This window comes from Ursus americanus, chromosome 25 (genome assembly GCF_024610735.1).
Source record: "Ursus americanus isolate L20-20 chromosome 25, mUrsAme1.1.p, whole genome shotgun sequence".
Lineage (NCBI taxonomy): Eukaryota > Metazoa > Chordata > Mammalia > Carnivora > Ursidae > Ursus > Ursus americanus.
Genome location: NC_142151.1, coordinates 21,047,121 through 21,054,780, shown reverse-complemented (window position 1 = coordinate 21,054,780; position 7,660 = coordinate 21,047,121). Strand labels below are relative to the sequence as shown.

Genomic DNA, 7,660 nt, shown 5'->3' with positions numbered 1-7,660 from the left:
TTTAGCTGTTCTGACAGGTGTGAGGTGGTATCTCATTGTGGTTTTGATTTGTATTTCCCTGATGCCGAGTGATGTTAAACATTTTTTCACGTGTCTGTTAGCCATCTGGATGTCTTCTTTGGAAAAAAGTCTGTTCATGTCTTCTGCCCTTTTCTTGACTGGATTATTTACTTTGGCGTGTTGAGTTCGATATCTTCTTTATAGATTTTGTGTAATAACGCTTTATCAGATATGTCCTTTGCAAATAACTTCTCCCATTCTGTAGATTGTCTTTTAGATTTATTCATTGTTTCCTTTGCTGTGCAGAAGCTTTTTATCTTGATGAAGTCCCAATAATTCATTTTTGCCTTTTTCCCCTTGCTCCTGGAGACGTGTCTGTAAGAATTTGCTATGCCTGAGGTCAAAGAGGTTACTGTTTGTGTTCTTCTATAGGATTTTAATGGTTTTCTGTCTCACATTTAGGCCTTTCATCCATTTTGACTTTATTTTTTGTATGGAGTAAGAAAGTGGTTCAGTTTTATTCTTCTGCATGTTGCTGTCCAATATTCCCAGCACCATTGGTTGAAGAGACTGTCTTTTTTCCATTGGATATGCTTTCCTGCTTTGTTGAAGATTATTTGACCATAGAGTTGTGGGTCCATTTCTGGGTTTCCTATTCTGTTCCACTGATCTAGGTGTCTGTTTTTGTGCCAGTACCATACTCTCTTGGTGACTATGGCTTTGTAATACAGCTTAATGTCCAGAATTGTGATGCCTCCAGTTTTGCTTTTCCTTGTCAAGACTGCTTTGGCTATTTGGCGTCTTTTGTGGTTCCGTACAAATTTTAGGGTTGTTCTAGCTCTGTGAGAAATGCTGGTGATATTTTGAAGGGATTGCTTCAAACGTGTAGATTGCTTTGGGTAGTATAAACCTGCAGAACCTCGCTCCTAACGACTCAACTGTGCTGCCTTCCTGTGAAAGAAGCTTTTAGAATCCCTTCTCCATGAACTTGAGGACAATTTCTTGTCATTTGGGGTGGTTTGCAGCAGTCATGGGAAGTACAGTGTTAGTGGACAAAGAATCTCCAGAGGGAGAGGATCTGAAGTTTGAAAATGTCCCCAGGTGTCTTCATTATGCCGGCCTCTGTTCCCCAAAGTAAGAACTTCTGCCTTAGGATATTCTATCTGGATTATAGGGCCTGAGCATGATGCCTTAAAAAAAAGTAGGGCTTCTCTAACTGGGCATGGGGGTTCATTGCCTATAATCCAAGGCAACCAGATATTTTAAAGCAAGTGTCCTCAAAGGCAAACAATTCTTTATCACTTATGTGTGGTTTGTACCTACCATGAATGATATGCGGTTAAGGTATCATCACAGTTGGTTTCCCCTCCATACTATCCATGTTGCTCACCTTCCACAAGGAAGGTAATACCATGTATAACTTTACACCTCCGTTTGGTCCTTTCTCTCTTTACAAAACACCAAATACCAAAAACCATGAATGATATGCGGTTAAGGTATCATCACATGATATGAATGATATGCGGTTAAGGTTATTACCTTCCACAAGGAAGGTAATACCATGTACAACTTTACCTGAGCCAGGATTATAAAGGTTTCTTGGCTACAAAGTATGTATCTCAATGTCCAGTAGAAAGGAATTCTGGATTATGGCCTCTTTCAGGTTTCTCTTCTCAGCGTGGTCATTTGTTCAACAAATATTTATTGAGCACCTAACTCACAGTCTGATGGAGGAGACCAGCAGCTGACCTGGAATTTGGGTACATTTGGATCAGTGACACATGGGGGAGGTCCCAGTGCTAGGAGAGCACATAGGAAGGGCAGCATAAGGGTCAGGGGAGGCTTCCTGGGGAAGCAACTGCTGAGCCGGGAAATGAAAGAGAAGTCGGGGTTAGCTCCATGAATGGGCCACGAGGGTATTATGGGGAAGGGAACACAGTGAGTGCCAAATTTCGGGAATCTGGAGCAGAAACTGGGCAGGGGATGAGGCTGCAGGAATCAGCACAGATCAGATTATAAAGGAAGGAAGGATGTGAAGGAAGGACAGTGGGGAACCATGAAGCCTGGTCATGGATCAGGAATACCACAAATAGTGTAGAAAGATTCCATAAGTTAAGAATTGACCCTTCTTATCTATCTTGTGTGCTTGTTGGTAAATCATAACATTGCAACTGGTGAGTGGCAAGTAAGGAGTCTAGATGGATTTGTAGACAGAAGGTCTGGCCCATAACTCCAGGGTTCCGTTTGATTATCTATAGAGAAGACTTTTCAATTTTGACTTGAGCTTTCTGTCTTTAAAAACCTCTGACAACATTTCCTACAATTCTCTCAAAACCAAAGGCTGTGTTGGGAGGAGAGTGGAGGCTGCGTGACTCTGCTTTCTTTGCTCTCCACTTCTCATTTCCTGGGCATTGCTGTGAATTGTGAACAAAGCCTTGTTCCCCTTGAGGAGGGGGCCATTTGAATAGCAGCAGAGGAGAATGGGGATGAGGGAACCACATGCAGGATTCTTTCATTAAGAAAACGTTCAGACAACAGTTTGAATGAGTTAAAAATAACTGCTTGTGAAAAATTCATAGGATGTTACAAGTGAGTGTTTTACTACAAGCTCACAGAGCAGGACAGAATCCCCAGGCCCCTGGCAGCTGACATCACAGATGACACAGGGTGTGTAGAGAGCACAGTGTGGCCAGTGAGGAGATTCTCTGCAGAAGTGAGCTCACCTTCTCTCCTGAAACCCTGAGAGGAGGAGACAGAAGGAATTGCTTAGGTTGTAAGCTCCTGAGGTAGGTGACTTATTTTTCTCCCTATGGATCACATTCTTATAACTGTTCACTTAAAAATCGGAGTGATTTTTTATCTGGTTGCTTTGGGTGAGGTTAATTGAATGCCAGAATTCACAATGTAGCCTTTCTGGCTCCTCTCTCTTTCTAATCAGGGACCATGGGTTGGCTGTTGCACCCAGTTCTCCAGTGTTTCCTTCCCAGACAGTCTGGTCCTCTCCTTCTTTCAGGTGGTTACACCCTTTTCTCCCTCTTCCTCTCTGCTCATTGAGCCCCTGAAGGCCTATGTGGCTAAAGGGAAGGGGCAGACTATAGATTCTTGGCCATCTAAATGGATGTACAGCTGAATGGATGATGCAGAAAATGGAGAAAGTGGCCCAAGTGACATCTAACATAGGCTAGCTGCTGTTGGGGCTAAGGGTTTTAAGACTGAGAGACTGGTATATGTATTTTAAACTCTGATGATACATAAAAAATGGTTCTATAATTGCAATGATGCCCTCTAGTCTATGAATTAATATGTCATTGCTCATGCTCAGGCACTGTGCACATATCCTGCATGTGAATTACATACAGCCCAATACAATCACGCCCTGTTGTGTCTTACCACCTAATTAGTACATGAAGCTACATGACTTATGAACTCAAATGGTATTTGAGTTTCATGTGGTGTGTAAAAAAGGAGAATATTAGTTGTGTATAACACCCAGTGCCCCATACACAACTAATGAATCATCGAGCCTTACATCGGAAACCGGGGATGTACTGTATGGTGACTAACATAATATAATAAAAAATCATTATAAAAAAAAAAGAATACTACAAGCAAAAAAAAAAAAAAAAGGAGAATATTGGGGTGCTTGGGTGGCTCAGTTGGTTGAGTCCGACTCTTGATATCAGCTCAGGTCTTGATCACAGGGTTGTGATTTCGGACCCCATGTTGGGTTCCATGCTGGGCATTAAGCCTACTGAAAAATAAAATTTTTAAAAAATCAGAATGTTGGGACGTATTTGGTAGTTTTTCTGCGGGAAAAGCAGGATTGATTTTTCTATGGTGTCTTTTGGTGTCATTTTGTGTATTACGTGGGCTGCAACAAGTTACATATGTGTTTTGAGTTTCCGTTGGTTGGTTGAACATCATTGTTCAGTAAATATTTATTGTCTCCTTAGGCATTATGGAAGGATAATATTTACCAGAAGAAATATGGAGCACAAGCTTTGAAGCCTGAGCAAGGGACCTCGGCAGCCCCCATCCAACTTGGCTTAACTCAGCCTCACTGAACCAGATCCAACCCTGTTGGCTCCCTGGGCTTGCTACAGCTCCCTGATCCTTAGAATCCTCTTCAATTCCAGCTAGAATGCTGCGTCAGGCACTTCTCAGGTTTGGTCGAAAGCTCATATGCAGACATTCGCTGGAGGAAGTGTTTGAGTTTGAAACTGGCATAAAACTGAGCACTCTGGATTTAGCGGCCCTGGGTGTGGGCCGCACAGTGGGTGTTGGTGTGTATTTCCTGGCTACTAAGGTGCCAATCAAGCAGGACCATCCATTGTGATCTGCTTTTTTGGTGGCGGGCCTGACTTCACTGTTGGCTGGGCTGTGCTATGCAGAGTTTAGTGACTGGGTTCCCCATCCTGGCTTTGCATATCTCTACACCTATGTCACTGTGGGCGAACTCTGGGGTTTCATCACTGGCTGAAATCTCATTCTCTCCTTTGTTGCTGATGCATTCATTATGATCCAGGTCTGGACCTTAACTCTTGACATCTTGATTGGGAACTGGAATGAGAGCATTTCACGGCATGTTCCCCAAGTCTTGGCAGACAATCTAGGCTACTTTGCCATGGTCCTTCTGTTGTTGCTCACAGAAATTCAAAATCTGAGATATCGTGAGTACTACATAGTTTTCAAACTGATCACATTGGTGAAATTTTTGGTTCTCAGTTTTATCATTATCTTTGGCTTCATTAAGGGAGACCTGCACAACTGGAAGCTCACAGAAGAGGACTACATACAGGCTGGACTCAATGGCACCTCTAGCTTGGGCCCTCTGGGCTCTGGAGGATTCATGCCTTTTGGCTTCCAGGGGCTTCTCTGAGGATCAGCTACCTGTTTTTATGCATTTGTAGGTTTCAGCACTATTGTTACTAGAGTCAAAGAATCACATAATCCCCAGTGTTCCATCCCCATGGGCATTGTGGTTTCACTGTTCACATGCTTTTTCTTGTAAATTGGTGTCTCTACGGCACTTACCTTTATGGTGCCTTAGTACCAGCTTCCACCTGGGAGTACCTTGCCTGAGGCATTTCTCCATATTGGCTGGGTCCCTGCCTACTATGTTGTAGCTTTTTCAATTTACTGTAGTCTTTTTCTTGTCACCTATTGGAGGTTTACGTTCCCCATACATCGGGTGATATACATGATGGCGCAGGATGGTCTCCTATTCCCTGTTCTTGCCGGATTCCATATTGGCACATATGGCCGCATTGTAGCCATTGTGATCTTTGGCATTATTGCAGCAACCACAGTATTCTTCTTTGGACTCGCTGATCTTCTGGACCTCATGTCAATTGGAACCCTGATATCTTATTCCCTGGTAACTTTTTGTGTTCTCATCATCAGGCATCTGCCTGAGAGATGAAAAAATGAAACAGAGGTGCTGGAGGAGAATGGGGGAAATAAAGCGTAAGTGCAGGAGGAGAAGGGACCTGCAGCAGAGAAGCTGACTCTACAGGGACTATTTTTCCCAAGCAGCCCCACCCCGACTACACTCTCTGGCCGGGTTGTCTATGTTTGCTCCTCACTGCTTGCTCTGCTGCTGACTCTCCTCTGCCTGGTGCTGGCCCACTGGCCAGGTCTGCTTTCTGGAGACCCAGGTCCCATCACAGTGGTTGTGTTGCTCCTGGTACTCATCACTGGGATCACTGGGGTCATCTGGAGACAGCCACAGAGCTCCACTCCCCTTCCCTTTAAGGTCCCTGCTCTGCCTCTCCTCCCACTCCTGAGCATCTTTGTGAATGTTTGCCTTATGATGCAGATGACAGCTGCCACCTGGCTGAGATGTGGTGTCTGGATGCTGATTGGGTTTGCTATCGACTTCAGCTATGGGATCCAGCAAAGCCTGGTCACTTTACACTACTTAAGGGCCCAAACTGTAGACCTTGAACTCAGTAGTGTCAATCCATATTTGGCTTGACATCATCACAAGTGAATAGCAGACTGCTTGCCCTACACGGTAATGGGGAGAACTCTAGAGCACATGGAAATCTAGGGCTCCTATGAGATGTTGGTGGGGGAACACTAATAGAGCTCTGTATTTATGGTAGGGTGAAGGATGTATCTTTGCTCTTTGTCCTTTTTTTTTTTTTTAACTTCCTACTTTTCAATTTTGGCTGTAGGTGCTTACTGGATTTTTATAAAATTAGTATTAAAAGAAACTTGAAAAAGTGTTTTCATTTTCTTTGGTTAAATATCTACTAGGGAGGGAGGTGCCTAGCTGGTGGAGTCAGTAGAGCATGACTCTTGCTCTCAGACTGGCGAGTTTGAGCCCCACATTGGCTGTAGAGATTACCTAAGAAAATACGCAGTAGCAGAATTACTGGATCATATAGTAGTTCTGTTTTAAATTTTTTGAGGAAACTCCATACTGTTTTCCATAGTGGTTGCAGCAGTTGACATTCCCACCAAGAGTGCATGAGGGTTCCTTTTTCTCCATATCTTTGGCAACACTTATTTTTCTTGTCTTTTTGATTTTAGCTGTCTTGGCAGGTATAAAGTGATATCTGATTGCAGTTTTCATTTGTATTTCCCTGATGATTAGTGATACTAAGCATCTTTTCATTTGTCTGTTAGCCATCTGTCTTCTTTGGGAAAATATCTATTCAGGTCCTCTGCCCATTTTTTAATTGGATTTTTTGTGGTATTAAGTTGTGTAAGTTCCTTATGTATTTTGAGTATTAACCCCTTGTTGAAATATCATTTGCAGATATCTTCTCCCATTCACTAGGTTGCCTTTTTTTGTTGTTGATAGTTTCCTTCTCTGTGCAAAACCATTTTAGTTACTTGAGTTCGAAAAAGTATATGCACCCCCATGTTTATTGCAGCATTATTTATAATAGCCATGATATGGAAGCAACCCTAGCCCCACTGATAAATTAAAAAAAAATGGACTCGCCATTTGTAACAACATGGATGGCCTCGGTGGGTATAATGCTAATTAAAATATGTAAGCCTGAGAAAAACAAATGCCATATGTCTTCACTGTTATGTAGAATTTAAGAATTAAAAAAACTTCAGAAGAAAAAAAAAGACAAAACAAAAATGAAAAAAAAAAAAAAAAAACCCAGACTCCTAAATATAGGGGAGAAACTGGTAGTTGCCAAAGGGGAGATGTATAGGGGAATGGGTGATTTAAATAAAGGGAAATAAGAGTACATAATCTTGATGAGCACTGAGAAATATGGGGAATTATTGAATCATTGTATTGTACACCTGAGAGTAACATAACAATACTGTATGTTCATTATATTTCAGTAAATAAACTGGAGAAAGACCAAAAAAAGATGACATAGGGCTCTGGCACTTAAGAAGCTGATGTTCTAACAGAAGGGGTAAAGCATAGCTATAACACAAAGTAGAAAGTGTTGTCGTAGGAAGTATACAAATATAGTGTCTTGGGAATTCAAGTGGAGGATGACCATCTGTGGCTGGCACAGAGGTGAGGGTTCATTGGTAAAATCAGAGAAGACATTGTACTGGAATGGCATTTGAGTTGGCTCTCTTCAGGGATAGGAAGAGTGGGTGGCAGGCAGAGATTGTAGAACACGGGGCTTGCACAGGACAACACGAGGAAAAGCACAAGAAAAGGAAGCAGTGTTCA

The 7,660-nt window shown here is 42.5% G+C and overlaps 1 pseudogene; it reads left to right on the top strand.

Annotated features, from left to right (window-relative positions):
• Window positions 1–3,704: 3,704 nt before the first annotated feature.
• LOC123801686 (cationic amino acid transporter 3 pseudogene) lies at window positions 3,705–6,922 on the top strand (annotated as a pseudogene).
• Window positions 6,923–7,660: the final 738 nt, after the last annotated feature.